General features: G+C 46.7%; 1 pseudogene; it reads right to left on the reverse strand.

The window, feature by feature from the left end:
• Positions 1-9,668: 9,668 nt before the first annotated feature.
• Positions 9,669-9,787, reverse strand: LOC143998773 (5S ribosomal RNA; annotated as a pseudogene).
• Positions 9,788-10,179: the final 392 nt, after the last annotated feature.

Below are 10,179 nucleotides of genomic sequence, written 5' to 3' on the forward strand. Positions count from 1 at the left end.
ATGCTACCGATGTGAACAGTTTAATTGCACTTCTTACATTTAGCTGGTATCTCTCTGCTATAGGAAACTGAATTTGTACTGCAACGATAACTCATCTAATATCAGTCCTCTCAGTGCTACCGGGATAACTTTTGCATTTAGAGTAATGAAATAATTTCTCAGTCATTTTGAAGCTACTGCAACAAACGCTTCCGATCTCTTTTCAACTGCAATACTTAAGCTCTGCAATATAACGGAATATTTAGCTGCTTAGCTCAAACTTTGCTGTACGTAGCCGTGTTACCTTTATTAATGGTTACTTATGGGGATTGAAATTTCATCTCTAATTCACATTCACATTTCTATTGCAGTTTGTCTTTTTGCCATGTCATCCTCTGCCAGTTATTTTCCTTTCTCATCCTTTGCTATATTTGGGGTATATTCACTGCATGATTAAAGACACGTAGTGAACCTGATTGATAAAAACCTACACTCGTCGTTGCTCTTATTTCGTGTATTGCCACCTAAACTCGACCCGTATATACTGTCTCAATATTAATCTGAGTTATTTTGCTATATTTATTATTAGAATAATCAGACTACGATCTCTAAATCCTGATAAACCAACTCACACAAAACCATCTTATTTCTACCTTACACGCAGCCACAAATATTAAGATATTAACATTTAACCGGTATCTCTCTGCAATAGTAAACGGAATGGGTAGATCACTCATCTAATATCAGTCTTCTCAGTGCTACCGGAACAACTTTTACATTTAGAGTAATGCAACGATTTCTCAGTTTTATGAAGCTATTGCAACTAACGCTTTGGATTTCTTTCCTGTTAAATTACGCTCTGCAATATTAAGCCATGTAAATTGTCCTATTGGTCTACTAACAATGCTATGTATAATAATACAAATCTTTCAAAAGCAATATCATCTCACTACAATACTTACACTCTGCAAAAATAAATATGATTAATGTGACTAATGCTAATAATTAAAGTCGTCTAAAACTCGGCTATAGGTAGAGAATAAAACTATCTTACATCAAAATAAACTATGTACTGCCAAACCAATAACGGCCAATTACTTAACGTCTATCAGTCAATGACTTAACAAAATAAACTTAGCACTTTTTTGCTCTATTTTGTATATATGTAGTTCTCCACATTAACTGTCACATTGATATCACCACTGACAACACACCATTGACCTTTTAACAGCACCAAAATATGAAAAAAGCACTGTAATTCTTTACATGATTTAGAAGTAGTTGCATTAGCAAAAAATAAAGTCCTGTCTTCTGTACACGCTAGCCTTTCTGTATACATTAATCTTTCTGTGTACACCAGTCCCTCCATATAGACTAGCCTCTCTGTCTTCTGTATACACGTGCCCGTAACCTATATACACTAGCCTGCCTTCTTTTTACAATAGTCTCGGTGTCCCAGCCTCTCTGCATACACTAGCCTCACTGAATTCCCCAGACTCTCTTCTGTATACACAAGCCTATCTGTAAACAATAGCTTGTCATCTGTACACACTAGCCCCTCTGTATACACTAGCCATTCTTCTGTATACACTAGGCTCAGGGGAATAACATTATCATATCTGTATTACCTTGTTTGACTTTTCTGATTTCTGTTTCTTTTCTAGGGTGTACCTCGCCATATACCCAAGCCAATCTTATTACCCCAGCCTCATTCCAATTATAATAGCCTCACTGTATACCCCAGGCGGTCTTGTGTTGGGTTTTTTCAGTCTGCTCAGCCATCTTCTTGCAGGGGTTCTTCGGGTCAGCCCTTGCTCCCTTTTCCCCACGTATCCTCTCATTCACAAGAAGTTCATTCTCATGTCTGGGTTACCTTGGGCATCAGGCTCATCCTATCCTTCACGGGACATTAATTTGGGTTTGCGTAGCTTGCAGACTCTTAGGGGGTTCCTTCTCATCTTCAGGTCAAGAGTCGGTGGATTCTACTCTCACAGCGGTAACTTACCGGTTACTTACAGTTGGCGTTTGGGCATACGTCATTTTATGGATGGGATATTTACCTTTCCTTTTCCACCTATACTTGTGTCTTTTTGCCCTCTTTTCAAGCATACTGACCATCCAGGCCTTGGGTCTTAAGTAATATCGCATTTCCCACTTGAAGACTCCGATTACAAGTGGGAAGGCTGGCCGCAGGCCAGCCCATATTTGTGGGAGGAGTCTGAGGGACTATTTAACCCTCCTCCTCTGTCAGGGCCAGGGTTGGTGTTTTCTAGGGAGAGAGAGACTGGGTTACACAGGCTTGCTAGTGTATACAGACGGAATAGTGTATACAGAAGACCAGCTAGTTTATACAGAGAGGCTAATGTGTACAAAAGACAGGCTAGATTATACAGAAGAACGTACTGGATATGCAGAGATGGAGGCGAGGTAATACAGAGGGAGAGGCTGTTTTACACAAAGAGGCTAGTGTATGCAGACTTGCTAGAGTATACGGACAGACTAGTGTATACAGAGAGGCTATTTTATACAGAGAGACTAGGGAAAACAGAGAGGCTAGTGTACAGAGACAAGCTGACAGTGAGGCCGGGGTATAATGAGAAGCTAAGTTATACAGTAGACATATATAAAGTAGACATTATATAAAAGACAAAATTGGGTAAACAGAATACAGGCTGGGGTATAATGAGAGGCAAGATTATACAGAGAGGCTAGGGTACACAGAGAGGCTAGTGTATAAAGATGTATACAGAAAGGCGGGGTATACCGAGAGACTAGGTGTATAAAAGACAAGCTAGGGACGGACTAGTGTATACAGAGGACCGGCTAGTTGATACAGAGAGGCTAATGTGTACAAAAGACAGGCTAATGTATACAGATATACTAGATTATACAGAAGAACATCCTGGGTATGCAGAGCGCTCAGCTTCAAGGGATGGCCAACGTGAGTAATATGAATGACACTCCTCACCCCCCCCACCTACCAGATCTGACTTTCATCCCTTTGCCCTCTCTGCCCCGGTCATCTGGTGGCAGTTTTATGCACTCCCTGGCCCCCACCCATTCATAATCCTTACCGACCTTTCCTTCCGCTGCTCACAGGAACACACTGGATGACTTGTCTAATTAACCAACTTGTACAATACACTGCTATCCTCCTGTCTGACACCGGTCCCCATTGGAGGCTTTACCCCTCACTGTTTGGGTGGTCCCTGCCTCCCCCTGGATGCTCCACATATACCCCGACGACATTGTCGGAGGGGCACCACTTGACAGGACACGGGGCTGTCATGCTGGTGGCATCTCCCATTGGAGGAAGGGATGATGGCCCCAACCCCTTGGCAGCAGGTTCTTTCATGTACAGACCAGGGCGGCTCATCTTCCCTTCTGGAGTCTTGACCTTAGAGGGGGGAGTTGCACTTTGGGGGGTCTGAGTGATACCTAGTGCGCTGTACTGGAAGGGCTTGACATTTCTGCATATGTGTCCCCTCCCCCTGGTTGTGCCCCTCGTCCCCCGCTCTGGCCCCCACCTACTCTTTGCCGACATTGCCTTCTGCAGCTTTCGGGGACACCCTGGATGACTTATTTATTGCGCCTATTGGTACGAGACACTGCTTCCCTCCAGTTTGACTCTGGACCCCCCTGGAGGATTTACCCCTTACTGTTTGGGCGGTCCCAGCCTCCCTCTGGTTGCTCTACACAGCCCCCGATGGCGATGCAGGAGAGATGCTAATTGGCGGGCCCCAGGACTGCTGCTCGAGTGAAGTCTCCCGTTGGATGGAGGGATGGTGGCCCCAGCCCCTTGCCTGCCGGATTCTCCATGCACCGACCAGGGCTGCTCATCTTTCATCTTGATGTGGTGACCATGGAGGGGAGGAGTTGAAACTTATGGGGTCCGGGTGGTTGCTGGTGTGGGTGCGCTAAAGGACTTGACCTTTCCGCATGTTTTTCCCCTCTCCCTTGCTGCCCCCTTCCCTCCCCCCTTCCCTCCCTTACCTCCTTCCCTTCCCTCCCCCCTTCAATCCCCCCTCCCCCCCTCTTTTCCCCCCTTCCCTCCCCCTTTTCCCCCGGGGTGTGGACGGAGGAGAGGGGGTAAGGAGAGGACAATCTGCCAAAGGGAGAAATGCATTTGTTCGGGGGCTGCATGTACTTTTGGGGTATGGGACGGGGGTGTTGGATCCCATTCTGTGATGCCTTTTCTGTTGTGACGGGCTCCCACATGCATGCCTACATTTAGGGCGAGCTAAGGAGACCCCTCAGCGCTGACAGTTATATGCTCTACCTCTGTTTTGATTATACTATTGTTTTTTGGTTCTATGATTTTACTGATTGTCTTTTATTTGCATACTGGTATCAGACGGGACATTTACCACTGCCGGGACTGGGGGGGACTGGAATCCGGGGGCTCCCTCTCCGACCTGTCTACCCACCAACTCAAGTAGGACGGCGCTTTAAACCCAGTGTACATCTGGTAAATGCTATAGCATAATTGTGCTGTTTTAGTATACAATTCCTGTACTGTTGAGTGCGGACAACCCTTAATTTCCCTCTCCCCCTGGGGTTGAGGTGCCCGACCTCTTTTTCCCCTTACCTTTCCTTCCTTTCTCCCCCTTAGTTCCCGCCATCCATTACCTACCCAATACCTACCTTGGTTCAACTTTCTTTGCTTTTCTCTGACGTCCCCCTTCCCCTCCCCTAGGAGCGATGGCAGACTCAGTCAAGGTCACCTCTCTAAACGTTAAGGGACTGAACTCCTCTGAAAAATGGTGGATCCTCCTGTGAGGACTGAAGACTTCCTGTACTGATGTGGCCTTTATACAAGAAACACATTTTAAAAATTCTAGCCTCCCCTTTCTACGGTCAAGATCCTTCACTAAGGTCTGTGTGACCAGGGAATTGGACCTTTATTTCCAAGAAAACTAAACGCAGTACTGCGACTTGGGGATAATTTGGGAGGCTCACAAGTCAGTACTCCGCAGGGTACTTATCAGGCACGGGGGCGCATCAAACGAACACGGAAGGAACAGCTTGCTAATCTGTTTTGTGAACTTGCCTCTGTGGAAGCGAAACATAAACATGCCCCCTCACGGACCTTATGCCCCGTACACACGAGCGGACTTTTCAACATCCAAAGTCCGTCAGACCGAGTCCGTCAGACTATCCGATCGTGTGTGGGCTGCAACGGACTTTAGCTTCGCAAAAGTCTGACGGACTTTAGAAATGAAGCATGCTTCAAATTTTCCCGACGGAACTCCGCCGGACCCGGTCCCCTTCGAAAACTCCGCTCGTGTGTATGCTACTCCGACGGACTAAAACCGACGCTAGGGCAGCTATTGGCTACTGGCTATGAACTTCCTTATTCGAGTCGGGTCGTACGTCATCACGTTCGAATCCGTCGGAGTTTAGTGTGATCGTGTGTGGCCAAGTCCGTTCGGCCAAAAAGTCTGTCAGAACTCCGTCGGAACTCCGGCGGAACTCCTTTGGAAGTCTGTCGGACATAAGTCCTCTCGTGTGTACGGGGCTTTAGAGATTGAATTGGGGACACTCCGTACCCAGATTACTGACCTACTCCATTATAAAGCGAAAGCGGCACTCCAGTTTTGTCGTAAACTGACGTAGGAGTCAGGGGACAAATGCGGAAAAATCTTAGCCAGGTCGGTAAATGAGTTGAAATCTGCCTCTTACATACCACAGTTGATAGATGAGAATGGCCAGAGGGCCTCTACCCCAACCCAAATAGCCAAAGTCTTTGAAAAATGTTACTCTGATCTCTACAACCTGCCCGATTCGGGGTCCGGACAGGATAATATAGACAGATATGTAACCGGTTCTGGTCTACCAACCCTCTCATCGGAATCACGGGAGTACTTGGAGGACCCGATCACACTGGAAGAAGTCCAGATGGCCGTGGGACCTCCTAAGGTGGGTAAGGCTCCGGGCCCTGACGGATATACCGCACAATACTATAAGACCTTCCTCCCTATTCTCAGCCCGCGCTTGGTGACTTTATTGAATACTCTGAGCTCGAATGGGGATTTTCCTGAGGATACCCTTAGAGCCCACATCTCATTGATACCTAAGGAGGGCAAAGACCCGGGCCTATGAGGGAGCTACAGACCCATTTCCCTCCTAAGTTCGGTCCTAAAACTATTCTCTAAAATTCTCGCCACGTGATTGGCACAGCACTTGCAGTCCCTTATACATATTGACCAGTTAGGTTTTATTCCCACCAGGGAAGATAGGGGCAACACCATTAAGGTGCTTACCCTGGTCCATAAAGCAAAGTCATCTGGGACCCCTTGTCTTTTTGTGAGTACTGATGCCGAGAAGGCTTTTAATCGGGTCAAATGGACATTCATGTTCTCGGTCCTTCGCCATATAGGTCTGAGTGAACGGATGCTGGCATGGATAAGTAAGATATACTCACGCCCTTCAGCTCAACTCAAAGCGAATGGGGTGCTCTCATCTCCCCTTGACATCGGGAATGGGACCAGACAGGGTTGCCCCCTGTCGCCCCTATTATTCGCACTGTCATTGGAACCCTTTCTCTCCACAATTCGACAAAACTCAGACATAACGGGACTCCAAATGGGTACTATTGAGTGCAAGATATCTGCCTACGTGGATGACATGCTGTTCTCGTTGACGAATCTCAGAGTTTCCTTGCCAAATCTCCTTCGGGAATTCCAGATATACGGGATACGTCTTGAAATCAGAGGCCATGGGGGTCGAAGTCCCCCCGCAAACGTTACTAGACTTGCAGTCCAATTTTCGATTTAAATGGACCCATACAGCCCTTAAGTACTTAGGTACTTACATTCCACCGGACATCGCGCGTACGTTTAAGTTGAACTTCCCCCCACCCCTTGTCACTAAGATCTGCAGTTTGCTTCACGGGTGGCATTCTGGCCTCCATTACTGGTTCAGGAGATGCAATCTCATTAAAATGAACATACTGCCTAAATTTACCTATCTTTTCCAAGCTCTCCCGATCCAGATTCCAGTCCCGTTTTTTAAGCAAGCTCAATCCCTGCTCACTCAATTTAACTGGGCCCACAAAAATCCCAGACTTAAGTGGTCACAGCTGACATTGTCTAAACAACAGGGAGGGTTGGTTCTCCCTGACTTGCGACGCTACTACCTGGCCTCCCATCTGAGGCGTGTATTGGACTGGAATGGAAACAAACTTTCTAAGCTCTGGGTGCAACTAGGACAATCTCACTCCCGAATTCCGCTAAGAAGCGACATGTGGTGCTATAAGGATTTACCCACAGAATTGACGTCACATCCCACTATAGGGGCTTCATTGAAAGTCAGTCACCTGATCGCTACCCAAAACACACTCACGTCTTTGACTTCCCTCCTATTCCCTATACGTGGCCATCCAAACTTTGAACCGGGGACCCACTTAGAAATTCCAACCTAGACCATGCGTCTAAATTCGTCATTGATGGAAAATGGCCTTCTTTCTCAACCCTAACAGATGCGACAGGGCTTTTCCAACTGCCTTTTTGGAGAGCGGCGCAACAACATCATTTTCTCCATTCCATCCCCAATACTCAAACTTTCGCCCGCCCTCAGACGGAGTTTGAGACTCTATGCAGGAGCGAAGGCCCTTTGGTCCACATTCTCTCTCAAACAGATCACCCACACTTAACCTGTCTGTCCAACTGGGAAAAGGACCTTAATTGCTCGTTTTCCCCAGCACAGAGACAACGCATTATCACTTTGGCTCTCAAAACCTTGCTGTGCACGAAGATACAGGAGACAAATTTTAAACTTCTCACCAGGTGGTATTTGACACCATCAAAGCTGCATAAATGTTTCCCCTCTTCCTTGAACATATGCTGGAGGTGTGGAGAAGAAGAGGGCACGTTGCTCCACATTTTTTGGTCCTGCCCCAGCTTGGTGGACTTCTGGACAGAGATCCGATGCATACCACAAAAATTCACAGACTTCTCCATCCCGGAAGAGGCTGCATTCTTTCTCTTGCACCATTCACAGATTCCCATTAAGAAGTACAAAAAATCAATTTTACGACATGTGATAAATGCGGCGAAATCCTGCATCCCTCTCAATTGCAAAAAATGTTCCCCCCCTTTCATTACTCACTGGCTTAGGAAAATAGAGGACATTAAAAAAAATAGAGGACTTGATCCTCACATCACAAGGTAAACAAGAATTTTTTAAACAAACCTGGGACATCTGGAATACCTTTATATTCTCTCTGGAAGGATGTCGCCTGCTATCGCCTTAGTGCTCTGAGCTTTCCTTGACTGGCCCCTTGGACAGTGGCTGCCATCGTATCTCATCCCCTCTTCTCCTTTCCTGATCTTTCACCCCTTCTCTTTTCTGCCTTCCTCCCCTATCTCTCACCCCCTCCACCCCCTCTCTCTTTTGGAAAAAGTGGAAAATTGGGAATGACGGCCCCACACGCCCCTCTGGATGGATTATGCCGGAGGGACCTGGGGTTTGTGTGACCCTGGATCTTGGTACAGTACTTTATCCGTGCCTTGAATCATTATGATTGATGGAAGGCAGACTCCCATTTGCGAATATACCTGGATCAAGTATTGTTCAGGTGCTTTTTGCTCTGTATTTCTCTGTTATATTATGTACTCGGGGGACCGTCTTCCCCTGTTTGGAGAAAAAAAAAAAGAAGCCTACGACACCTGGTATTCCCAGGCGGTCTCCCATCCAGGCATTAACCAGGCCTGACCCTGCTTAGCCTCCAAGATCAGATGAAATGGAACAGATTCAGGGTGATGTGGCCGTAGCCAATATCTTCAGGCACTCTCAACTCTCTTGACAAATGCCAAGATGGTCACCTTGGGAACAAGCGGAAAAAAATAGGTCAACGGCAACAACATAACAAGAAGCCTACGGCATCTGGAAATCCCAGGCGGTCTCCCATCCAGGGATTAAACTGGTCCCAACCCTGCTTAGCCTCTGAGATCAGATGAGATTGGGCTCTTTCAGGGTGATGTGGCCGTAGGAGATTTCTTCAGGCACTCTCAACCCTCTTGACTAACGCCAAGATGGTCACTTTGGGAAACAAACAAAAAAAAACAAGTTAACGCCAACAACATAAGAAGAAGTCTACAGCACCTAGTATTCCCAGGTGGTCTCCCATCCAGGTATTAACAAGGCCCGACCCTGTTTAGTCTCTGAGATCAGACAAGGCCCGACCCTGTTTAGTCTCTGAGATCAGACGAGACCCTGTTAAGTCTCTGAGATCAGATGAGATCTGGTGCTTTCAGGGTTATGTGGCCATAGGCAAGCTGGACTCTCAACCCTCTTGACAAACACCAAGATGGTCACCTTGGTAAACAAACAAAACAAAAACAAGTCAACGCCAACAACATAAAAAGAATCCTACAGCACCTAGTATTCCCAGGTGGTCTCCAATCCAGGTACTAGCAAGGCCCAACCTTGGGAAAAAAGACAGGTCAATGTCAACAACATAAAAAGAAGAATACGGCACCTGGTATTCCAACGCCATCTCCCATACAGGTACTAACTAGGCCCAACCCTTCTTAGCCTCAGAGATGAGAAGAGATAGGGCTCTTTCAGGGTGATGCTGTTGTAAGCGATCTCTTTGGGCACTCTCAACCCTCTTGACAAATGCCAAGATGGTCACCTTGGGAAACAAGCGGAAAAAAAAACGAATCAACGCCAACAACATAAAAAGAAGCTTACAATAACTGGTATTCCCAGGTGGTCTCCCATCCAGGTACTAACCAGGCCTGACTCTTCTTAGCCTCCAAGATCAGACAAGATTGGGTGCTTTCAGAGTGATGTGGCCATAGGCAATCTCTTCAGGCACTCTCAACCCTCTTGACAAACACCAAGATGGTGACCTTGGGAAACAAGCTAAAAAAAAACAGGTCAACGCCAACAACATAAAAAGAAGCCTACGACACCTGGTAATCCCAGGCGGTCTCCCATCCACGTACTAACAAGGCCCGACTCTTCTTAGCCTCCAACATTAAACGAGATCAGGTGCTTTCAGGGTGATGTGCCTGTAGGCAATCCCTTCAGGCACTTTCAACCCGCTTGACAAACGCCAAGATGGTCACCTTGGGAAACAAGCAAAAAAAAACTAAGTCAATGCCAACAACTTAAAAAAAAAAGCCTATGCCATTGAGAAATCCCAGGCAGTCTCCCATCCAGATACTAACCAGGTCCCAACCCTGCTTAGCC

Source organism: Lithobates pipiens, unplaced genomic scaffold (genome assembly GCF_037356315.1).
Source record: "Lithobates pipiens isolate NorthernLeopardFrog02 unplaced genomic scaffold, aLitPip1_a1.2 Scaffold_19, whole genome shotgun sequence".
Lineage (NCBI taxonomy): Eukaryota > Metazoa > Chordata > Amphibia > Anura > Ranidae > Lithobates > Lithobates pipiens.